The 26,307-nt window shown below is 34.4% G+C and overlaps 1 protein-coding gene across 1 annotated transcript in view; it reads left to right on the plus strand.

Annotated features, from left to right (window-relative positions):
- The first annotated feature begins 3,590 nt into the window (after window positions 1-3,590).
- Window positions 3,591-26,307, plus strand: part of LOC129144632 (EH domain-binding protein 1-like) — a 50,415-nt gene continuing 27,698 nt past the window's right edge. The window contains exon 1 of the mRNA XM_054701614.1: window positions 3,591-3,633. The gene's annotated coding sequence lies outside the window, so the exon portion shown is untranslated. The remainder of the gene's footprint in view (window positions 3,634-26,307) is intronic.

Raw genomic sequence — 26,307 nt, forward strand, 5'->3', positions numbered from 1 at the left:
GTAAGTAGATATATCTAAAAGGCAGTTGGATATAGCAATAATTTTTTTTCCATGTCATATTCCTTTGAATAAATGTTTTTATTTTCCTCCTTTTTCTTGTTGAAGTGCATACCCCAAGGCGCTCTCTTCTTTGATACAACATATTTTCTTTTTCATTTGCTCTAGTATTTTTATGTGGATTATCCTAAAGTTTTCCCTCTATACTACAGGGTCCTATGCTATAAGGTGACATCAATCCATTTTTTCCCAGGATATCTGACCCACCCAAAATGAAGCATAGGATAAACATTTTTCTTTCTTCCAAACCACATCATCCTTTCTTCATCTGTAGAGGTGGTAATCTTGTATTTCTCACCTTTCTGCTTGTTACCAGTCTGTATTCCACATCTTCTTGGGCATTAATTCTGTTGTATTCTGATATGTAACTAAATAAGTGGTGTTGTAAGCAATGCAAAGGTACAAATTGAAAGTCAGCTGACTGTCCTCTTGAACTTAATGATCATTTTGTTGCCGCTGTGATTCAGTTTTATAGACCAGATCTAGTCACTGTCTGAACTATTCAGTTTCTAAGTGTTAGGATTTAGGGAAGAATTTAGCCAGGCAGTTCTGATTTGAAATCTCTCATTAAGTAATCTGAGGTGTTTTGGGGATTGAAACACAATGGGGGAGGGGTGAAGGACTGGAACACAGAAGAGGGGCTTTTCCCACTTCATTAGTCTCAAGTCCTCCCATATTTCATCTTTCTGAGTAGGTTAGTTTGGTTTTCTCTCAGGGAGTTCTGTCTGCTTTAGTATAGTTTAAGACTGCAGGGGGCCTCCCCTGGTGGCGCAGCGTTTGAGCACTGGGTTGCGAGGCTGCCTGCAGCCTCTGCAGTGCTAGTTCAATCCCCGGCCACCAGCGAGGGTCCCACAAAAAAACAAAAAAAAAAAACAAAAAAACCCCAAAAAACCCTGCAGGAATGACTATTGCTGCTTCTCACGTGGAAATTGTACCTTTCTTTCATACTTAACCTTACAAGTTACATAGTGTTACTTTCCCCATGGTCTTAGCCACAAGCAGGTAGCAAAATTGCCTAGATTCAAAGAATGAGATGAGAGATTGGTAAGGCTCTAGAAGAAAACGTGGGATGACAAGTATTTTGAAGACAGTCTGGATCAGCTATGTAGAAAATTATGAATGCCAACATATAGCTCTTTAGTTTTGCCTAGAGTTTGCTGCCTTATTGGTACTGTTTCTTCAGTCTTCTAAAGACCAACTTACCTTTTATGATTTAACTGTCTACATCTTGTTTAATCTCTAAACTTGAATAATTTGATTTCTCTGTAGCAGAATTAAGTATATAGTTATTAAGATGCTTTAGCCTGAGTGTGAGATTTCCCTGGTGTGCGTGATGGTTCAAAGTGGCCAGCTTCTGGTAATGGGTCATTTGAATTACAAGTTATCTTGCATGTTTTCCTAGAGCAGTTCTAGATTCCTATCTTTAAAACTCTAAATGACCCTTTTACCTGTTGAATAGACTGTTGAAAGTTTCCTAAATTTCTGAAAATACATTTTCACCCCAACTGCTAAGTTCCTTGTTAGACCTTAGGCATGGTTGCATGAAATTGGTTAAATGATACTGTTCCCTATTTCATATCCTTGCACTTTTTTATTAGTAAAAAATTAATCTGACAAGGCACTTCTTTCTTTAAATATGTTCATTATTATTTTTAGAAATAAGCTCCTATCATCTACTCATGTATTTTAATGGATAAAGTTGTTTCATTCCAAATTGTACTGGCATGCTTGAATTGTGCCTAATAAATATCATTTCATAATCTGCTGACATAAATATCAATTCTAACTGTAGTTCCGAAGTTCTACTTTATAAATATAACAGGCAGTAAAGCAACCCCTGAAATAAAGAACAAAAATTTATATGGATAATTCCTCACCCCTTACCCCCATTAATGTGTTATTTCATAGAGGAGTATCACAGTTTGCCTATATTGAAGAAGGTCTATCTGGAATAGTCATTTAGTGTAGTGCTGTTTAGAGTATTATAACCACTTGATGGCACCCTTTGATTTGGTACAAACTCATTAGCCATACTATAGTGCAGTGTAGTATTTGTAATGGAATAACACATAAGAACTAAAGACTGCAAGGTATCTGGCTAATGTAGAGATGAAATGAATGCAACAGCAAGGCTAAGCTTTCCTGACCCTTCATGAGAGAATAGATGAAAAAAGGAAGAATAAGCTATTGTGCCAAAGGGAGATGATGAAATTCAAGATCCACACACATAATCTCTAGCTCAGCCTCTGAAATGTTAATCCCTGGGTAGAATTATTTGAGCTATAGATTGCAATTTATCATCAAAATGGCACTGTGTCAAACAATACTTTTTATATGTGTGATGTTTAGAGCGATCCAATTTTAATATAAAATGGTTCACAGAGCACTGGCTAATATTTAAGTAGACTCTTTAAGGTTGTGATTTTGGGAATGGAGTGGGGTGGTTACTTTACTTCAAAATGCTAATTGTATTTAGATTGATGGCTTTTGGGAATCTTTTCTGCTTTTCTTTTAGTGCCGGTTTAGTTTTAGTGCCAGGAAATAGGATTTTAAATGCTTCTTGTTAAATTAAGTAATTAAGAATTGTTTTCTTTTACATGCTAAGAATATTTTTATAATCATAGAATAACTAGAGAATAATTCTGTAGTTTTTTTTCTGATGAGGCTTAAAATTGCTCTAGCTCATGAAATAGTGTTTATCTGAATATTTTTATTTCAATATTGTAACAAATATGTATAGATTTCCTCAATTTAAATCACTCAACTGCTTTCTAAGGAGTGCTATCATAATTGGGGTTTGTTTGTAGTATTTCTTTAAGAATCATATTCTCTTGAATAAAAAGACTATAATAGTGTAGGTGGGAAAGGGATATTGCATATGTCTATTTATCATTCAGAGTAACAGTCACATTGTAAAATTTCCCATGTAAAAAAAAAATCTAACCTTATTTTTTAAAAGATCAGAATGCTCAAGTGAAATATAATCTAGAATTTAGAGGTTGAAATTACAGTTCAACTACTTTTCCTTTTTACTTTATCATTCCTATTTTTAAGAGGCTTCTTTTACAGTCCTCTAATTAAGAAAGGCAATTATTTTCTGTTTTCTTAGTAAGACATTATTTTACTGAACTTTATATTTAGATTTTTTGTACCTATTTCCAACAGAGTGATCTCTAACAAAACCTATGTTTAATTAGATCATATGATTTTAGTACCTGATTGTGTATGTTGAAGGCATGCTGTGATCCTATATTAGATGCTGCTATATAGATTTGTGAAACATCACTCATTTGTGCATGGCTAATACCATTTTGCCATATTTTAACTCTGATGAGAAAAAATATTTGACTTAGTTGTAGTGGGGAAAGTAGGAGGAGTCATTGTGAAAAGCCTGTCTTGTGGAAATTGCTTGACTTTGACAGCTGTTTCCCTTTAGTGCTCATGAGGAGTAAAGAGTGAGATCTAGAAGATCTGTGAAGACCAGAAGTTATGCATATTTGAGCACTTTATAAATCCATTCAGTAACAGCATAGAGTAGTCCTCAGGCTGCTGCCATTAATACAAGTGTTCTGTGAGGTGAGTAGTCATTACAAACTGCTTTTGGAGGAGAGGGTTCTGAATGTACATTGGAAAGATACACATATATATACTAGATAAAGAGCTTGGGGCTCTTAACCTGATGATATCCATACGTAAGTATTAAAAAGTTGCTTCATCCATTTACGTAATTATATCTGTTGACATTTTCACTTAAATGCCACATTTTCAAATGTGACACTTTTTCAACTATGTATCCTCCCCTTAACCCACACCCCCAAAGGACTACTCCATGCTTTCTGTTTCTGAGGACCTATTTTATAAAGGGCAGGCAGTACTTCAAACATGCACAACTTTTGATTTCCATAGGTGTGGCTCAGGATCTCACTCTTAACTCATTATGATAACTTTAAAAAGATAGCTGCCAAAGTCAAGACTGCAGTAACCTTTTGAGTTACCTTGCTGATTCCACACAGAGTGCCAATGCATACATCTTCCAACCCACTGCACTGGCAATCTCATACTCAATTGTCAAATACAGTGTTCCAACCTGGTGCCATTCAGCATACACAAAACTGGTCAATGTCCAACTTTATCCAGCCACCCACACTAAATCCGAAACCTTGTGATGCTGTCATAGATGCCTGCAGGGCACACTCCTGCAAACTCAAAAAAAAAAAAAAAAAAAAAAAAACCAAAAAAACAAACAAAAACCCATGAGATTGTTAAAACTGCTAGGGAAAAAACTTTATGGTGCCAACAACCTGAAGTTTACTTGTTTTCTTAGTACCTTCTTTAATTTGCTATAGGGTGTCAGTAAACAAAGTTTGATAGGAAAAGTGTATTTTATACTTCTTGGTGTTCCCACATCCTTCTAGTTTTATAGGTCTTATTAAATAGGTTTCAATGGGCCAGTCTTTGAAACAGTGCCCAAATGAACATTTATATTTCAACTGTAGCAATAGAATGCATTATTGATGAGTGACCTTTTACCCTGACATAGTATATAGTCTTGTGACATTGAATGAAATAAATGAAGAAACTGCTCCTTGGCTTGATTTGTATTGGCAGAAGAAAGCAAACAGAGTGGTTTGTCAGGTTGCTAAAAGTGTCAAAATATAGTCTGGGACAATTTCTAGCACAAAGGTTTTTTTTTTAAATTTTTTCTTGTTTTGTTTTTTAAATAATGTGTGGGTGGTTGGATGTTCTTTGAAAAAACCAATTTTGAAAGAAAATTGAATTCCAACAATACTTATATCAGATTAATAATAGCAGGTAAATTTTTTTATTTAAAATTATATTTCATTAGTCAGATGCTTGTTGATGACATGTTTTAACATTAAAGTTTTAGAGAATTTCATATTTTACAGAAAAAAGTGTTAATTTGTATATATATTATATGACTGGTGATGTATGATTAAAAGAAATAAGGCTCTATCCTTCTATACACCTTTCTTATGTTGCAGTTTTAGTTATCATTCATTTTAAGTACTTTTTGTTTCTCAGTGCAGATATGGGTTTTTTAATTCAAATAATCAAATCACAGGTATTTTCAAGTGGAAGGAGGCTTAGAAATCATAAACGTTCTCCTCCTTCATTTTGCAGATAAGGAAACTAAGGTATCATGATCTAGTAACTAGCCCAAGGTCATGTTGCTAATGAAAAGCAAACTACTCACTTCCATTCATTTTCTTTACTTCCACTCCGAGGTTCTACCTACCAGCCTTCATTGTTTCCATGTTTATGATAACATGATTTTAAATGTTTGCTTATTTTATCTCTTCAAATAGAACATAATTCAGTTGTTTTTTTTTAAATTGATTTATTATAAGAAAAAATAATTCATAATCAGAGGTGTATTAGGTAAAGATCTAATTTACAGAGGTAGATTATTTGATAGTAATTAAACAAAACAAGACAAGACCAAATACCCAGCAACCACACCCTGATTATTCATTTATATTCAGTGCATAAACCACTTGCTTCAGATCATGTGTATGTACTAACTACATTCTAAAGTTTAAAGCCTTATTTATTTGTAAGCTTTGCTTAATATTTTTATAAAATAAGTTTATTGTATATACTATAAATGCTTTAGTTTCATTTTAAATAAATATTTCCTATTTATATTTTATTTTATTTTTATATTTTATTTCATTTTAAATAAAAGATGATCAATGTAAAAATGAAAATTTTATAATTATGTAAAAATATCTCAAACTTTTAAAGTAAGTTGTGATATCAAGTTTGCTAGGTAACACATTTGTAGTTAGTTTTAATTAAACTTTGTAAGAGGTAAATTTTTAAAGAAGTTAATAACATATATACAAATAACCATTTTAAGTTTAATTTATGGTGATTGAAATATAGTTTTATACTTATAAATTATTAAAATAAAGATATAGAGAAATATTATTTCATCAGTAATAGTGACCAGATGGTTTTTAGTAATATGATAGTTGAGACATCAGAACTAGAGATTGCTTTCAAATAGGATTATTTTTCTGTGGGCCCTTTGGTGTAGTAGGCATGCTAAGGTAACATCATCAGAAGGGTGGTGAACCCTATACTTCCAAAATACAAATAACAATATAAATCAGTGTTACCTCAAATAAATAAATAAGATTTTTTAATGTTAATATTTAAATATTTGTCCTGGCATTCAAAAAATATCACTCAGCAGCAGTGCTTATTCCTGCATATTGCTAATAACTAACTAGAATTTTGCTTGTAAAGCATTTTGCTTCAGGATTTCTGAATACAGTTGTGTTGTACCCAACCTTTTCCTTACAATCTAGGTACAACATTGTATACTTTGTTATATATAGGTTAAACTTGGATTAATGTTGGTTTACAAGTGCTACTTACAGGGCATTATTTCAGATCTCTGCTTAATTTAAGATATGTCAATTGCTGCAGTTAATTAAAGTGCTACATGTGCTGCTGGCTAAGCCAATTTAAAGAATAGGGCGTGTATTTCTAGTTATGTGAGCTACAGAATGATTGTTCCTTAGCATGAGATCTGTCCGTGTAAGCCAGTAATGTCTTATAGTTCAGATACATGATAGTTAATATTCCTTTCTCCTTTCAAATCCTCCCATCTTTTTTTGCCTATTTTTGGAGTGACAGAAATCTAAGTTTGTATGACTGATTTCTACACTTAGAATGATGTTTTACAAATAGTAGATCCTAAATGAGTTTTTGAAAAATAAATTTGTCATTTATATACCAAACTTAGGGATTTTCTTTTAATTTCATTCACCTTAACATTTTACACAACAGACTAGTCTCTCCCTGCTAATTTTAGGTTACCTAAGGATAGGGAGGCGAGATATATATATATATATATATTTGTAGGCATATAATACCTAGCATAATGCTGTGCACTTAAAATAGCCAATAAATGGGTGAATGAGTGTCCACTTTATTCCATTCTCAATAAACTTGGATGAAACATTTAAGCTCTACTAACAACATTGTTCTTAGTTTCATGCTGAAGAAGACATCTGTTGTTATAGATTCTGTGAGTCACAAGTGTTGTGAATAATGTGCAAATCAAATTGATTTGTATTTATCTTTTCTGTTCTTTAGAATTTTTTCATTAGAGCTTAGTGGAGCTTTAAAATTTTTATTGTACAACCAACATGATTATAATACTGGAAATACTAAAAAGAAAAATTATCCATAATCCCATCATTTAAATAAATTAACTGATTTTAGCATTGTTTTTTGTTTTAAACATGTTCACGATGTACCTTTTTTTAGGTTGCTATTCCTTGTTTGCATTTATAGTATATTAAATTCATAATTAGTGTTGTCACTTTACTTGTTTATTTATAAAAGAAAATAAAATATCTTCCAACATCCAATACCCTCCTTCAACCTTAATCCCAACCCCACCCTATACACCTCAGTTTGGTTATTAATGCCCATTAATTATTTTGCTTGGACTATCCACTTTGTTTTCTAACATTGCATGTAAAGATGAAATTATCCAATATTTACTTTTATATTTTTGACTAATTTTGTTCCACATAATCCACTTGAGTTCCTTTCGTTTTGCTGCAAATGGCAAAATTTCTTCTTTCCTTAGAGCAAAACAGTTATCTCATTGTGTATGTATACCACATCTTTTTTATCCAAATTGCATTTATTTTTAAATAGTCATTCCGCCTGTATCATTTTCAGAATTTTGCGTAAGGATAAGAGAGCAGTTCCATAATAATTGAGTTCTTCTTACACACTCACAGAATTGCTTCCCAGTTGGTGAGCTATGGAGGGACTTCAATTCCTGTTGAAGAAACTCTCGATTTGGAATTTGAGAATAGTTTGACTTAGTGAAAATCTGTAGGACCTGAGATTATTATACAAAGCCCATCATTCACTAAGGCTTTTGGAATGGTCTTGTTAATTCAAGGACAGTTTTGGTGGCTAGATTCATAGTTCAGTTTAGAAGTAAATTTCAGTGGCTACATGTCAACAAGTAGATCATATAAAATGAAAGTGATGCCTGGGGTGTGTGTGGTAAAAATGAAATAAAATTGATGGGAGCTACCTGAGATTGCTCAATTTGATTTGGTGAAAAGGTCTTAATTACCTTTCAGGAGATAGGAGAGAATAAGTCTAAACTGGTGATAATATTTATTTTTAAATAATGGCTCTGTGGTACACATGATCTACTAAAGAAAGGAGGGAAAACTAGAAAACACTAAGTTTTATTATTCTTAGTGAAAAAAAATAATAAAAAGGGTGTGATTTAGTCTGGATTAAAAGTAGCGGTAGTTGCCAAACATATGTTTTAGGAAGGAAGGAACATTTATGAGAGGAAAAGGAATATGTCAGGGGAATTGTCTGTGAGGTTAAACCCTGGATCTGAAGTCTAGCTTACTATATAATATTATCAGGTGGTCCCAGAATATCCAAATCATATGCTACCAGTATTTCTTATCCTTGCATTCACTCCAAATTTTTATCCCCTCTCTAATTTTTTATAAGATGCGATTATTAGCAATTTATGTATAAAATGAAGCTTTGAGAACTGACTTCAAATAATCCCTTTTTTTCCCCTGGTCTTCATTGGACACTTTCTGAATAGTCTACAACATTTTTTCCTATGCATTTTTATTTTTGTTTACCCCACTGTATATATCAGTGGGCCCAATTAATGAAATTGTACTCAAAAGTGAGTCACAATATAGTTTAAATCATATACTGGTTTTAACTACCTTCTCTTTAAATTAAACAGGTGTTGCAAGAAGCTAAATTACTGTAACTAGTATCTCTTATTAAGTAGTTTTATTTAGAAGAGTGATCTTATAAAAATTATTAAAAGGATAGATTCGCATTTCTCACTGAGCCTTCCTATGTGTTAATATATTAAAAAAGCTTTTCTTTCAAGTGAAAGTTATTTTTCAAACATTGTAAATCTGAAAAGTAAAGATATTTTAAGTTATTATATGTCATACTAAATTTGGGTAATTCTTTTTTGGGGAGCCTAAACTTGCACTTTGATTTTCGGGTGCCATTCGACTTTTTGGGTGCCAATACAACTTTTTCCTATTTTTTAAAAAAAGTCTTCACATGTTAAAGTAATCATGAATACACCTGTCATATTAACAGCAAATATTCTTTAAGCAAATGTTTTACCAGTCCACTAAAATTAAATACTAACATAAGTTCACAAAGCCTAGTTTGGATCAAAGAAAAAAGAAAAAAGGTACGTACCATTTTTCCTAGTTTCTAGTTGGATAAATTTTACCCTTCCACCTACTTGAATGTTTTTATTGTGAACCTAAAACATGTATAAACCATATGTATATTTAAATAAGCAACACTTCATATCTTTTCCCTATAAAGTGAAATATTTCCTTAAAACTAACACAAGTCACTTCCCAGCCAAAGCAAATAGAAGAATGAATGCTTTGTTAATCATCCGTAACTAACGTGTGTATACAGAGGGAAAAAAAAAATCAAATCTGTTTTTGACAAGAACCTTTTGATGGAATTAGTAAAAAAAAAAAAAAAACAACCTTTTAGTGTGGGGTAGGCCCTTTCTAATTTATGAGCTTAAAAATTATGTTTTTACTTTTTAAATGCAGCCACATAGTAATAAACCCAACAGTATTGAAGAACTTTTGATGAAAATCAGCATTCTCCTGCCTCTCTGTTCCCACCATGAACCCCTGAAGCACCCACTCTCAAATGCTTTAGAATCTTCTGGTGGTTGCCTCCATTGTTCTAGGTCTTTATAACATGCTTGTACTCTATTTCATGATTTATCAACTTTAGACAACATTTATTGAATCTCCAGTTCAAATTGCACATGCGTGACTGGCACCATTTCAGAAATACAGATTGTTATTCCCTGATGTTTCCCTCAACCCACCTCCTTTCTCTGTAAGGTCCCTCAAAGTATATTTATTTCCTCCATTGTGCTGACCGTTGTTCCCATCATCTCCAAAATCAACTTAAAGCCCATCTTCACCATCTACACCTTCTCTTGATTCCTGATTCCTTTCCACTATTTTTCCCCCTTGCTCAAAATCTGTTTTTTCTCCCTTTTTGGTATTGAAGTATGACTAAAGCATGGATTTATACTAGGGGATATTTATATATTTTTTCCTTTTTTAAATATGCAAGATTCATTTTTAAAATATCTGAATAACCCTAAGTAATTTGGTTTTGTTTCATTTTTTTTTCCCTGTGGGTCAGTAGCCCTTATTAAAAAGGATATTTCCTATCCTTCCATACAAATAGAAGTCAGGTATAAGAATTTTGATGATATTAAAAAAACAAAAAGTGCAGGCACGGTATAAATATGACTTGGTGATTTTTGTGCCCCCAATATTTTAGTATTCTTCTGAAAGACCCTTGAAGTAATGTAAAAAGAAATCAAACATTCTGAAATATATCTCTTCTTGGCTCAATTGGTTCCTCCTAGTGTTCCCAACAATCCTTTTCAACACATTTTTCTCCATTCTCCATCTTTTCCTAGGAGATAATTATAGTTTAAATAGGTAATCAGGATAAAAATGGAACCCAGTATTTAATTTTAGGGACTTACTTTTACTAGAATACATTGTTTACTTTTACTGATTCCAATATTGACTTCAGTCTTTAAAATAACTTGTTTAGGGCACTGTTTGGAAATGTACATGAAACTGTGACCTTGTGTAAATCTTCTTTGTTGGTATTATATGAATTACTTTTGTTAACTTTTTTGGTCTACAAAGTCAGTAGTACCTCTGTAGTTAAGTCAAAATTCCTGCCTTCAAAATAGGATATGAAGTTGTGAATTAATACTACTAGCTTATCATTTGAATTGGGTTTTGGGTTGTCATAAAAGGTGTGATAGAAAAAAACTCAAGGATATGAAATGAATTGCCTTTTGAGGTAGCCTAACTGAACTCTGAGGATCTGACATCTTAATATAGTCAGTGAGATTTACTGTTATACTGCCTAATCAAGTATCAAAAATTAAACATGCGTCTGTGTTTATTTTCTTATTTAGTCTCTATAGTGGTTGAGTCCCCCACCCTTACAGAATATATAATGCAGTGTATTATAACTTTCTTCTTCCTTTTTTCTTTATCAAGTAATGTTTAGAATACATATTTTCATATCACTATACTATTTTATAGGGAATCGGTATAATTTCTAAATTTTAATTTCTGCTTCGTATCTATAGGGTTTCATACTAACATTTTAAATAGTAAAGAATTGATCAGACCTACTAAAAGTATTCAAATTTTACTACTGAAATGTGGCCATAGAAATTTTCTTCCTTACATTTTTATGTCTGAGGATTTTTTTTTTTCCTTTTAAAGAGAATTGAACTATATCAAAGATGGGAAAATAAGAATTATTTAAAATTTTTTAAGTCTATGCCTACATGTGTCTCAGAAATTTGAAGTTATTTTTGAAATAAAGATTCCTGATAATGAAGTTACTTATGCCATTACTATGAACTGAAAACCTGTATCCAGTCTAAGTGGTGGATGGTGGGCTTGGGGGAAGAGAAAAATAAATAGATGTTAAGTCTCTGTTTTATTTTCCCTTTAGTGTAATATCTCAGGCAACATCTTTTTTTTTTTTTTCAGAAAGCTTTTGATAAGCTTGAAAAGTTTTCTTCAAATTTATTAATTTAACTAGGCTTTCAATAGTAAGACAGAAAAGTAAAAATTTTTTCACTTTTTTTATTACTAGTTTTTAAAATTAATTTTTTATTTGAAAAGTAATAGAGGGTGAAAGTTGTTTTTGTTTTTTAATTAATATAAAGGAGTAAAAAGTAATTGTCTTCCTACTTTGTCCTCTTTTCCTTTCTTCAGAGAACTTGGCTATTTGGCTTCCTGTGTATATCTCAAAAATAGTCATTTTACCTTTTAATACACAATAAAAGCCTAATAGTATTTTGAATCTTGCTTTTTTTTCTAATCATGAACGCTGATAGCTTTTAAGTCTATAAGAAATAGATGGTAAAATTTTCACTGTCATTTTTTCCCACATAAAACTTAAAATTATTGTTTGAGTTTTTAAATGTAAAGTTTTAATTGCACATGATCATGACTTGTTCATAGTTCCAATGCAGCTTAAATACTTTTGAATTCTATAGCATATACTATTTACAAAGCACTTTCACATTTATGTTACCGGATTCTCTCAAAATGCTGTAAATAAAACCTAAGGGTTGCATGGTTTGTTATGGGTTTATTGAAGTACAAATCTTTATCTACTTGAACTTCTCTTTCCGTGACTTCTAATTCTAAGAACAGGCAGAGACAGATCTTTTCCTTTGTCTTCAAAATTCTCCCTTCCCAATTTGGTTCCTCTTTCCAGAAACACACACACACACACACACACACACACCCCACTCACTTTTTTTTAAAACCTCAGTAATAGAGGTGCACTGGTTTTATCTTCCCTAGCTCCGTGAAACTTTTGAACTCCGTAAAAGGATCCTATTTTCTTCTTAGAAAGAGATACACATTTAGAAAAATTCAGTTAAATAATCATTCTCTTTTTATCCAATGCAAGAACATATTCTGACTGCTAAAATATGAACACATAGACATTATACAGATTTTTTTTTTAATTGCTCAAATATGCTTACAGTTTTTTTGACTTAGCTATGCATGGCTTTTGTGTCAGATCACTTTGCGTGCAGTAACCTGGTGGTAGTTGTTGTTGCTTGTATTATAATTTGAACACCAATAGCGTATTGGGCGCCACACAGACACATCCCAGCCCCACAGGCACACTTTGATTGGCAGAATGCTATTCCCATAGAATGATAATAATTGTTTAAAAGAAAAAGGACCTAATTCAAATCTTTTATTAATAGTTAACCTGAAATAACCCTTGCTAAAGAATGTTCTCCAAGTTAAAGCCTATTTAAGAATTTAGTTACAAAGATATTATTTAAGGTACTTATTTTTGCCGATATATTAAAGGATAGATAAACAAAAATGCCAGTCAGGTTTGCTCTTCATTTAATCTTAACACGGCTCCTTTTGATTAACAGGTAAACTTCTTTTGCCTGTCAGTAGTGGGTGGAGGATACCTAGATACGAACATTTTTGTCCTACACCTACTTCAGAAACAAAAAACTGCAAGTGAAAGCAGTGGCAGAACCGATGATTAGATTTAAACTCTTACAGATATATCTTAAACTTACAGCAAACTTAAACTTTTGGGATGTAAGTTTCCTTACTCGCTTGTAAACAGTGGCAGTAACACCAGCATTACTTATTTAACAAGGGTTAATAAAGATCAAATAAATAATTATGTCAAAGTAGGTCACTAAATGAATGATAAAAATGGTCATTAACTTTTTAAATACTGTTAGATCAAATGGTGTGAACACAGACCGTTTTTTCTATAATGGATACCTGTCTGGAGTTTATGGAAGTAGGGAAGGAGATTTAAGTGGAATTTTGATTTAAATTCATAGGGAAAAATATCTGATAGTTTCAACTCTTGCGTCTCTCAAACTGCCAGGTGCAACCAGTAGTCTGTCTGTACTGACATTTTAGTATAGTGGTTATAGTGATTGAGAGTGCAGGCTTTGGGTATTCTTACTTTGCAGGTCCTGGGAAAAGTGATGAACCTCCCTGTATTTCAACTTACTGATCTGTAAAATAGAATGATAAGAAGAAGCTTATTTCAAAGGAGTGTTGTGCATGTGCTTAGAACAGTGGTCATATGGTAGATTATAATAGTTTTGTTGTTACTGATCTAACTTAAATTGCAGTTGAAATTACAGAAATCTGTGATGTGAGAATTGTTTAACCATTTCCACCACAGGAAAAGATCCAGGGCCAATATATGTCACATGACTTTCTAATGTCTTCTATATGTGAGAAAGTCTTCAATCTATTGCATTAAATACTCTAATGATAAGAATGCTACATATGATTAGGACTAGAGGTATTACATAATTTTTATAGAGAGCTGTATAGTAGATATATCACAAGCCATGTATTACCATAATTGCTTATTATCCTTATAATGAAATATTTATTTGAAATAGTATAATTTAAGATGTTGAATCTTGCATTTTAATATTTGCTGATTTTTAGCTAAAGATTAATTGATCTTTATGATACCACTTGTTTGCACCATATTTTAGAGAATTCTATCTAAACTGTATGTAGCGATAAAGTTTAAATTTTAATGGATAATTATGAGTTCTCATCTTCAGAAGGTTTAAGATATTTTTATCACCCTGGAGCTGAAAAGTACTTTAAGAAATCATCTGACTACCTTCCTGCTTGTAGGCAAGACTGTACCTAAAACATCACGGAGAGCTATAGTAATTATATCTATGTATATCTCTCTATATATTTAATCTAAAGAAAAAAGTTCCTACAACTTACCCTGAAGCCAGCTCAACACTACAAAAATATTTAAGTATTTAATTATATTGGACGTTGTGAAGTTGGGGCAATCAATATTAAGTCCTAGATACCTCTTTACCTTACTTTTCATACTTAAAAAAATTATCTGTAGGGGAAAGTAACATTTTAAAGCTTAATCCACTTGGTTCAAAAGCAAATAAATGTTTGTGAACATTTATGAATAAATGTGAGCTGTCTTCCATGGCAGCAGAATCTGGGAATGCCAGAAAAGAACAACGTATTATAACTGTAGTATTTTACTTGTACCCTAGAAGTAGGCTTGGAGTTGGCCATTTAAGTCCCTAAAATAGCTACCTGAAGGAGGAGATGAAGCATTCCATTAAGGACCCATAAAGGCCTCCATGAGTCCTTTAGAAACCACCATATTCAAGTTCAGGCAGTATATCCACCACATTAAAAGTGGTAGAATGCTAAGGTGCAGTTTTATAACATAAAGGCAAAAAACATGGTAAGCTGAAGGATTTACTAGTTTTATGCCAGTCACATGCAACCCATAACTGGGTCTTTTGTCTATTCTCTGCTACTTTGTACATGCTAAATGCCCTTTTTGTAGCGATGATGCTCAAATTTTGAAGCCATATTGTAAGGGCAGGACAGGACACAGTGCAGGTTTTCTGATCCCATGCAGACCGGGTAAAGGAGGAGTCAGAGTCCTCAGTGGTTTTTTGCAGGTCTTTATTGGGGTTCAGCGGGTACATGGCAGGCAGGGGTGCTGGGGGGCTGGGAGGCTGGCAGTCCTAGCCCCCAGCAAATCCTCACTCTGTCTGGGCTCTCTGGCCTTCTCTGCTTCTTCTCTGCTTCTCTTGGCGTCCCCGTGACGCTGCCCTTAAAAGCAGTCTTAGCTCAGCTGAATCCCATCTACCTATGCCCACACCCTATTTCAGGTGCCCGCCATCAGGCATGCATTCAGGACAAGGATCCATCATCTATCCTGATGGCGGGAGGGCAGAAAAGCCTGACATTTTTTCCTTACCCTACAGTCTACCCCCTCAGGGTTTTCTGCCATATAGTCTTTATCAGTCTCTATATACAAATCATAAATACATGTCTCTTGGCAATATGAACACTGCAGCCATGGCCCACAAAAGTAAATGAAATACATCAAATACATACAATGGAACACAAATAAGTCCAGGCAGGGCCCCAACCTAGTGCAAAAGACAATTATTGGTACCAGCAGATGAGCCACCAAATCTGCTGCCGAAAGCACTGCTCATACGAGGGAGGGGAATCACTCACGGCATCTACTCTAACACACCAGGAGCCATCAGGCTTCCTGGCCTTCTCTGGCTGTAGTCTTGGCTCAAGCCACACACAGCATCCACCCCCAGGATGCACTCACTCTGGGATTGGCGATTCTATTCTGTTGGGGGTAATCGCCAACCCTCAGGGTTTCTGTCTGCAGTCGCTCCAATACTCGGCTTTCATAGCCACCAATGTGACTCGCAGACCCCTGCACTCAAGCCAACCCACTGCACAAGCACATGGGTTGGGTATCCAAATTCTACATTCGTCTTGGGCTCCACCCCAAGCCAAGTTCCCCACCCATCCCCCAAGGACAGGTTCCTCAGCTCCTCACCCTCTCTCGACAATGAGCTGGGCATCACCCACAGGTGATTTTACGAGACTCACAGGTCTTCAGCATACTCAGGCTGCTTAACAGCCGCTCAGGGCTTCTCAACTTAGCATCAGCACCAACTTTTGCCTTCTCAGTTGGCTTTTCTCCTCCGCCTGGCTGCTGGGCATACACAGGCTGCTTTTGGCCATCAAGGCCCACTGGCCACCCCCAGATTCCCATCTCCTGGGGTTTACATACAAAACTGTTCCACCCCCAGCGTCCCAAAACATATCAACCTGCAAGGTCCTCTGCCTTCTGGCGGGATTGTCAGTCCAAGTTCATCAGTCTGAGTCCATCAGTCCAAGTTCACCAGTCGAAGTCCATTGGCCTCTCTCTGCATCAGCACTGGCGAGCTCCGAATTGTGTGGTCCTCTCCTTCCCGAAGATTCTGCTGCCTCAGGGGTCACTGGCTAGTCCTTTCGGGCGTCTCCTCCTCCAGGTGTGGTCTTGTCCTGTAGATCCTGGACCTTGTCCATCTCCTGGGTTGCCATGACGCCTCCGGCGTCGTCACAGGCAAACAGTCTGTTCTCCTTAGTCCCTCCAGGTCTTCGGAGGGCTCCATACCCGTCTACATGGATCTTGCCGACTTACGCCAATTGTAAAGGCAGGACAGGCCACAGTGCAGGTTTTCTGATCCCATGCAGACCGGGTAAAGGAGGAGTCAGAGTCCTTAGTGGTTTTTTGCAGGTCTTTATTGGGGATCAGCGGGTACATGGCAGGTAGGGGTGTTGGGGGGCCGGGAGGCTGGCAGTCCTCCCAGCCCCCAGCAAATCCTCACTCTGTCTGAGCTCTCTGGCCTTCTCTGCTTCTGCTGCTTCTTCTCTCCTTCTCTCTCGGCTTCTTCTTTTGGCTTCTGCTGCTGCTGGCGTCCCCGTGACGCCGCCCTTAAAAAGCACAGTCTTAGCTTAGCTGAATCCCATCTACCTATGCCCACACCCTATTTCAGGTGCCCGCCATCAGGCATGCATTCAGGACAAGGATCCATCATCTATCCTGATGGCGGGAGGGCAGAAAAGCCTGACATTTTCTTTACCCTACACATACGAATGATGCTTTACCCCTAGATTGTCCTCATGTATCTCTAAAAAATCTCATTTGCCTAATGATTTTAAATGATATAGTATGTTTCTGGTAGTAGGTAAACTAACTTTTCTGTCTTTCTTTAATGCTATTTGTAATACCAAATCTATGAAGAATATTAATAACAAAGTTTTTTTTAGTGGTATGATGATGATTTTTAGTGTATCAAAATCCAGAACTGTTTCCTAAGGTTTGCAAGTTAAGAAATTTAAAGGTTATTGTAAGGGCAGGACTGGCCACAGTGCAGGTTCTCTGATCCCATGCAGACTGGGTAAAGGATGAGTCAGAGTCCTTAGTGGGTTTTTTGCAGGTCTTTTATTGGGGTTCAGCAGGCATATGGCAGGCAGGGGTGCTGGGTGGGGGGCTGGGATGCCTGCAAGTCTTCACTCTATCTGAGCTCTCTGGAGTTCGTTCTGCTGCTTCTCGGCTTCTCTTTTGGCTTCGGCGTCTACTGCTGCTGCTGGCGTCCCCGTGACGCTGCCCTTAAAAAGCACAGTCTTAGCTCAGCTGAATCCCATCTTCCTATGCCCACACCCTACTCCAGGTGCCCGCCATCAGGCATGCATTCAGGACAAGGATCTATCATCTATCCTGATGGCGGAAGGGCAGAAAAGCCTGATATTTTCTTTACCCTACAGTTATTGATTGTGTTTTTTATTTGACAGTTTTCCAGAGACCATATAAACTGTATCACTGAAAAAGAAATCTAAATGTGGTTATTGTGAAGTGACCAAAACCAAGTCTTGGGGGTTTTATTTTTTGGTAGATAATGGTGGTCACTGAAAAGTTGGTGTTTCTTTGCAACCTTACTAACAGATAGTAAAAAAATGACCATTGATAGATATTTTTTAAAGAAACTTTCACTAACATGAAGCAAGCTGCAAGCTTTCCTTTAGCCATTCCTACCATCACCTTGCATGAAGTTAGTAAAACTAGATATACCGCATTCACATGACAAAATTTGGTTATTTTTCTGGTCAGCATTAGGCAACCAGAAATCTTTCCAAACCAATAGATAATAAAGGACAATTAAGGGATCAATTCTGGGCACCTTCTGTAAAAATAAAAGCTATCGGCCTTGTTGGATTTTTTACCCTATTTAGTAAAGGGTGGAAAGTAACTATAAAATATTTTACTTAATTCACAGTTCCTTGGTATTTGATTTTTGTCCATTTCTAACATTCATCTTTAATCAACAATTAATTCATCTTGCCAATAAATGCATTTCTGATACTTGGTATGTTAATTAGCAGTGTCTCAAGTGTTGATCACATTGTGGATGAAAGATGCTAGTAGTTACTGCTTCTGGGTTGTAGCTTTCTGAGAACCATTTTCCCTCCACATGATTTCTCAATTAAGGACAATTGAGTGGCCCTGAATTTGATATTTAACTGACACAGTCATATCAGTCACACCTATCTGTATTGAAATGTTGTAGTATATAATAGATGTCATAACAGAAATGCTGTTAAGTACTTAAAATGGAAAAAATATTATGATAGCTGTCATATTTCAACTGGTTAAATGTGTCTCAAATTACATGTGATTAATTAAAAATACATGTGATTAATGTACTTATTTGTTAGTGTGCTTTTCATTAGAGATTTGAAGGACTAGACTTGGCTTTTAATTTTTTTCATACAAATCTTAGTAAATTTGTTACTACTGTTTAAATTATGTTAGTTGTTAAGTGACATCATTTACTAAACTAAATTTTGTTATTTATAGCCTTTATATATATATATATTAGTTTACATATTTTAATTTCACAAGTAAAAGGATTAGCTTTATATTTTTAACTGGAGACTAATATTCATCTTTTTAGAATAAAATTCATGCATTCATTCTACAAGTACCTGCTATGTGCTGGTATTTGTACTAAATTCCAAAGTAATTCTCAAACTATAGTATGCATTAAAATCATCTTGGGAGACTGTTAAATCTCAGGGGAGATCCAGGTGGCTGCATTTTAACAAACATCCCAGGTGTGCTGCTGATAGAAGTAGTTCCAGTGCACACTCTGAGGAACACAGCTCAAGAGATAACGAAATAGACTAAACATCTGCTAAACAGTCTATTGAGACAAATGAAGATGCAGAACTAATAATTGATACTATATGGGGTCAGGTGCAGGGAATTCTAACTCAGGTTGAGGACCTAGGAAAGGCTCCTCAGAATATTTGATTCCTTAATTCAGTGGTCCTCACTGTTGTGGTGTGTGGAGTGTGGGGCATTTTTGCCCTCGGAAACATTGGTCAATAGCTGGAGATAATTTCAATTGCCATGATTTGGTAGAGTAGGGGCAGGGTATGCTACTGGCATCTAGCGGGCATTGGCCAGGGATGTGGCTAAATATCCTACAATACATAAAATAGCCCACTTCCCTAATTGGCAATAGTTCTGTGTTTGAGAAACCCTGCCTTAGCTTAAATTATCTTATTCCTTGTCTCCTTAATACCTCTTGCTCCCCTCCCACCATATGTACATAGGTTTTAGAAATTATGTAAATACGAAATAAGAGTAGATTAAATATGAATAAATTATTGTAAAATATTTACTATATGAAGTAAAAAAAAGTTCTCTGATACGTAATTCTTCTGGACATTTTTTTCATAAAATTACATATACATAAGGTATATTTTGAGGTTGTTAGGTTTCTGTTTTGTCTTGAATGGGATCATACTTTACATATTATTTTGTGACTCGCTTTTCTCACTTTACAGTGTGCGGTTGCTGTACAGTTTTCCATAGTACAGATGGATATGCCATAATGATTTAACTGTTCTGCTGATGGATGTTAAGGTCATTTCCAGTTTCCTTGGTGGTATTTTAAATAGCAGTACACTGAGAATTTATGTACATGTGCATGATAGATTCCCGGATTCTGGGACAGAGTCCCAGAAATGGAGTAGTTTAGTCAAAGGGGACATTTATATATTCTTTTTATACTTTTAATGTTAAACAAATATACCCATAATAGACTGTCACTATATTCTCACCAACAGTGATTGAAAGGTTGGTTTTCCTTAGTCTCATCAATGTTGGCTATTACCAGGCTTTTAAATATTTGTCTTTCTGATAGATGAAAATGTTCTCATCATTTTAATTTGCATTCCTTAATAACTAGTGTAATTGAACACCTTGTTATGTGTGGTTTTTGGCCACTTACATTTTATGTATTGCCTAAGGATACCCATTGCCAAACTTCAATTGAAATGGCTTGAATTTTCTTAATACACTTTTGCATGTTGCATACATTGTTTATTATGTATCTTGCATAAATTTTCTTTCTACTTGTCTTTTTTTAATTATTGCAAATGGTGGCTTTCTCCACACAGTATACTTTAAGTATTTCTGTTCAAATATGTATCTTTTTCTTGCAGTATAGTAGTTAAGTGTACAAATTACAGTACCAAATTGTCATGTTCAGATTTCAGCTCTCTGCTAAATAGCTATGTGGCAAGTTATTTAAGTCTCATTTTTCTGTCTCTAAAGTGGAGTAGTAATAGTACTTACCTCATAGGATTATTGAACAAATGAGATATAATAGTAATGAAGTTAGAATAACACCTGATACAAAATAAGTTACTTTATAGTGAGTAACTTTCAATGTTATTTCTTCTGACTTTAAGCCTTATTTAGGAGTCTTTTGTGCCTTAAAATTATAGGACCTGTCACCACAGAAAAATTGAACAACATATACAATTAGCATAATATCAGAGTATGATTAGCATAATATCAGTAAGAGATGAAATTTGGGGAAAGACAGTTGAATTTCCTTCATAAAGAATCAGAGGCAATATCCCAAAGAGCTTTGCTATATTACAGTTTTAACTTTATCTTGGAAGCAAAGAAAAATCGTTGCTAAATCCTAAGTATAAAATAGTTATATAAAGATTCCCACACATTTCAAATCATTACAGAAGGAGAAAATTATAGAAACTGGTATTGGTACTATTTGGGAAGAGGAAAAAATTAACCTCTCTTACTATGAAAGGAAATTACAAGTGGATTAGAAAGTTAATTGAAGAAGATAAAATAACCAAAACAAACAGTTTTGAATATTTGTTAAAACATTGATTAAAAAAAAAGAGATTATTGAGTTAAGCTGTGGGGAAATAAAGATTTGAAAGTAATAAATATTTTAAAAATCATATTTACTCATTGTTGGCTAAGGTCCATCTGTTGTTGGAATTATATATTGGTATAACTTCTAGAGGAAAGTGACAGTCACATAAGAAGTTTTATAAATGTGCATGTCTTTGACCCAGTTAATCAACCAGCACAGATTTATCTTAATGAAATGTGTAAGTATGCATGTAAAGAATTGCACAAAATTATTGCAAAATATGAAAAATTAGAAACAACTTCAGTGTCCACTGACTATGGAATTATTCATGTTTAATTTTCACAAAAATGGAATATTTGTAAACATTATCAATGGCATCATAGTCAAATGTCTTTTAAAATTTTAAAATTTGCCTATTTGCTCATTTTCCATAGTGAACCTGAAGTCCTTGTATAATATGAGAAAATACTAGGTTTTTAAATTATGAAATTGGGAGACAAAGTAAGAAAACATTAAATATATTAGCAACAAAAGTGGCAGATGATTTCAAATTTAAAGAACTCTAGAAATCTTAAAAAAAATAACAGGTTCAAATGGGTAAACAAAGGGTTTGACTAGTTTCACAAAAATGAAAATATAGGTGGATAATAAACATGAAAATATATTCAAGCTCATGAATCATCAAACAAATGAAAATTAGTGAGATAAAAGTTTTCTCCTAACAACTTAGCAAAGAGTTAGGAATATATAATAGTTATGGTGTAGGCATGGTGAATGAGACTAGCACAGCTATATCTGCCCTGTAGATTAGAACTTGATATCATTTCTTTGGAAAACATTAAAATACTTAAAAATTCCACCTCTAGGACTCTACCAAGAAACCATCAGAAATGCCAAAAATACTTTGGGCATAACGATGTCAATTGCAGCACTATTTCCAAGAGTGACAGCATGTAAAGTGACTTAAATGTTCATTAACAGGGAATAGTTACTTAAATTTGTATTGTGAGCATATTTTAGAATGATATAGGACTTCTAAAATTTAGATTCACAAAGTGATAATATTAAATTTAAGAAATTTTACAAAATAGTGTCATCTGAACTATTTCTAAAAACTAGAGAAAAAATACAAGCAGTGGTTTCAGCTACTTGGTAAGATTTTGAGTGATTCTATTTTGTACCTCTATGTGTGTTTATAATTTTCTATTGTAAATTTTCTCATTAAGAAAAAAAAGCATTAAAAAATAAAAGATGATCACTCTCTAAATTATGGAAGATGAACTAGTGAAAGGGAGACAAAACCAAAGATTCACAATGGTTTGGTTACAGATAATGATACTTGAAAATAGGAAAATGTGGCATTTGCACATGGAAAGAAGGGGTCTAGATTCTGAAGCTGTTTAGCAGTGGAGCCATCTGGTTTTGAGAATCTGAGATCATGAGATTTGACAAATGGCAGTATAATTTACTGAGTTGAAAACAAAGATGAGAAGCCAAACTTGGGATGACTGAGTTCAGTTTGGGTATGTGAATTTGTGTCATGGGTGGAAATAGCATACCTTTGAATGCTTTGATCAGAAACCCAGGAGTAGGTCTGTCTAGATATGAAGATTTAGGAGTCAGTGTTAGCAGATTATTCAGGCCCTGACTGTCAATGACATAGTCCTTGGGTAGGTACCAGGTCTGTCAACTAACATGATTGTATTTCCCTTATAACACTTAATGAAAACTAGTATGAAAATCTGGTATTATGGTTCCCATTGAAGGTTTAAAAACCATATACACTGGTACAAGTAAACTTTTTTGGCTCTCTTTAGGATACCAGGGGAAAAGGTTGATATAAACTGCCCTACCAACTTTGTGGTAGACTTGACATTAAAGATCACTTTTTCTTTTTTTAATTTGGGCAAGGTACAGCCCAGACCTTTGACTACTTTAACTTGCATTTTTATGTGTGTCTGGAGTTTCCATCTATTTGAGAAGTTTGAGTTTTTTAATTTGGATTTTTTAAAAGGAAACTTAGATTTCTAAAATTACTATAGTGATTTTTATGAATGTTTTTGAGTACAATATCCAAGCAGATTTTTAATGTTGATTCTTTCAATTTATATTTGTGCTACCAAACCCTTCTTCCATCCGACCATCTAAGTTGGTTAGTTTAGCTGATACGGTTTCTAATTAAGTCTTTGTGGTTGAGAGAGTTCCATGTGGCATGTCTGCTTTAGCCTTTAATTGCTCCATGGACTCCAAATTAAATTCTGTAGTATTCCATTTTGGTCTGCTGATGAAGCAAAGATCTTTTCAGCATGGCACAAGAAATGCGACTCTTATAACAGCTCAAAGGACCAGCATCACAATTTTGAAAAAGTAAGGACAGTCTGACTTCTAGATTGACTTTTTATTATTTCAAAAATGAAGTTTAAAGTGCTATCATAGAGCTGAATAAGAAAATTTCAAGAACATAACGACTCAGTATTTATAAAAAATAGATTAAAAATTGTTGTCCTTGATATTAGTGCATCAAATTATTTTTAGAAAGTACGAAGTCTAGGGTGTTTCTAGATTGAATTGAAAGACAACCTATCAGGAAACATCTGATATTGGGAATGGTATAAGATCTTTTTTGTATTGGAGTTACAGATTAGATTAAGAAATTTCTGAGATTCCTTCCGGCTCCACATTTTCTCATTGGATAGTTTTTCTTGGATATTTGTACAAATATTGGGTGAATTAGTTCTTTGCTGTGAAATTATTCACATAATCATAATGCAGTAGACAAGGTCTAATAATTGAGACTTTTAAGCATTAGTATGTTCACATGTCCTCAGAATGCGATTTAGAATTCTATTTGCCTGTCACTTCATTTTTTGGTGCCCTTGTTGGTTGTAAACAGAATTTTGAGTTCTGATGGACAAGAATGAACAGAATCATGCATTAGTTGGTGAGACTCTAGAAGTGCATGAGGGTTTGTGCTTCAAGTATTGATTTATTATTGGGTCCTTACTGCCGGCTTATGGTGATGTTGAGATATAGCATCTAACTGAACAAAACAACCAGAAAATTAACATTGTTGCATTGATGATCACAAGTTCACATCTTGAGAATTACTTTAAAATAAATTCTCAAATAATATAAGTCACCACGAATTACTAATTTGAAGAGTTTAGGTCATGTGAGACAAGCACATTTTTGTGATGATTATTTCTTTATCAAAATGTTTAATTTGCTCTTGTACAATTCAGATGAAACATCCTATTTCAGTCTACATAACAGAGTAGCATGGATAACTCCCCTGTTGGAAAGCAGCTAAAAATTTGGGTATAAAGTATGACTAAAATATTTATAAATGCATTTCTGAAATAGCACAAAAATAATCCAAAGAAGTTTTTTTAAAAAAATAGAAAACAGAATGTATGAAAGGTAAACATTCACACCTTTCCCACTGAGGGTTTCCTCAAAACTCATGATTTACTGCTTTCACTACTGAATAGAGATGCAGAGTAAGTTTTGCAACTTCCTAACTCCAAGATAGAAGGTCTAGTGAAATCCCTTGTTGCATAAGCTGACCCTCCAGAGCTGTACCATCAGTAAAAGGATGAGGAAAACATAAACTCACTGTATTGAAAATGATGGGGAGGAAAATTACTGTTCCTGTTTTTAGAAATAATGGATAGAAGGAATATCACCCTTGAAAATTTTTAACAGCCCTCACATGGGTTACATGTAAGTACCTTCTTGATGTAATAAAATTTTTCATTTTATTAAATTTTGACACTTGAGCATTAGTCGTTAGTGTTCCCTGTGACAAGATGAGAAGTATCATAAAACACTTATGTTCCACTGCAGAGGACAAAATTATTCAAGAAAAGGCATTTTTTGTGATTATTGTAATTGAAAAGCTAAACTAACAGCTTTTTTTCCTGGGACATCACTTTAACTTGAAAAAAATGACTGACAAACTGGTTAATCATGCTTGGGTATTTGGCAAACATTTTCTTAACACTCAACTTGGTGAGCCTGCCACTTAAAGGTGAGTGAAACTATTGTTGTCAATAATAAGATTCAGACTTTAAAGTAAAAATTAGAATTTTTAGTGGAGCAGAAAGACCCTTCTTATATTGTTGGTGGTAATGTAGGTTGGTCCAGCCCCTTTGATAAACCAAATGGAGTTTCTCAAAATATTCAGAATGGGTCTTAACATATTACCCAACAGTTCTGAAGAATACAAAAAAATAATTTAAGAGATTTATGTACTCCTGTATTCATTGTATCTCTGTTTACAACAGCTAAATTATGGGGGTGGGGGGAAGCCAGAGTGCCCAAGGACAGAGAGTGGGTTAGGAAACTGATATGCGTGTATGATGGAAGACAACTAAGCTATAAAAACTATGAGCTCCAGTCATTTGAAACAACATGGGTAGACCTGGGGAGGATAATCCTGAGCCAAATAAGTCAGAAGGAGAAAGACAAATTCAGAATGGTCTCCCTGGTATGTGGAATTCAAAGAAACATAACAAAGGCTCAGTCAAAACCAAACCGGTGATAAACTCCTTGACATCTGAATGCAAAACTGAGGCAGCCAGAGGGAAAGCATAGGAGGGAGGGAGTGGTGGAGAAGGAACCCAGTGAAACGTGGTTGGAGGATTGTTGGGGTGTTGGCAGTACAGTTTTGAATCTAAAACCCCCAGAGCAGATACAGAAATGTAAACCCATTTTACCTCAATAAGCATAATTGGACAGGAAAAAGAAGAAAATTAGAGTTTTCAAAAACTTATATTTGCCACCTTAAGCTTGATAGTTTGCGAGTGCTTCAAGGTTTTTCTTATGGAGTAGGTACTGATAGAAGCAAATATTATTTTGGTATTATATAATGAAATTTGTCAACCTTTAGAAAATCATTGGTGAGTAGAAATTCATTCAGCTTTGATGATAGAGCATTGAATTTTAATGTTTGAGAATCTTACTGATATGATTTCATATTTCTCATTACTATTAATCTTTAAGAAACTACCACTTGGGCCTCCCCTGGT

This window comes from Talpa occidentalis, unplaced genomic scaffold (genome assembly GCF_014898055.3).
Source record: "Talpa occidentalis isolate TD23 unplaced genomic scaffold, MPIMG_talOcc4v2.1 talOcc4.5, whole genome shotgun sequence".
NCBI classification, from domain to species: Eukaryota; Metazoa; Chordata; class Mammalia; order Eulipotyphla; family Talpidae; genus Talpa; species Talpa occidentalis.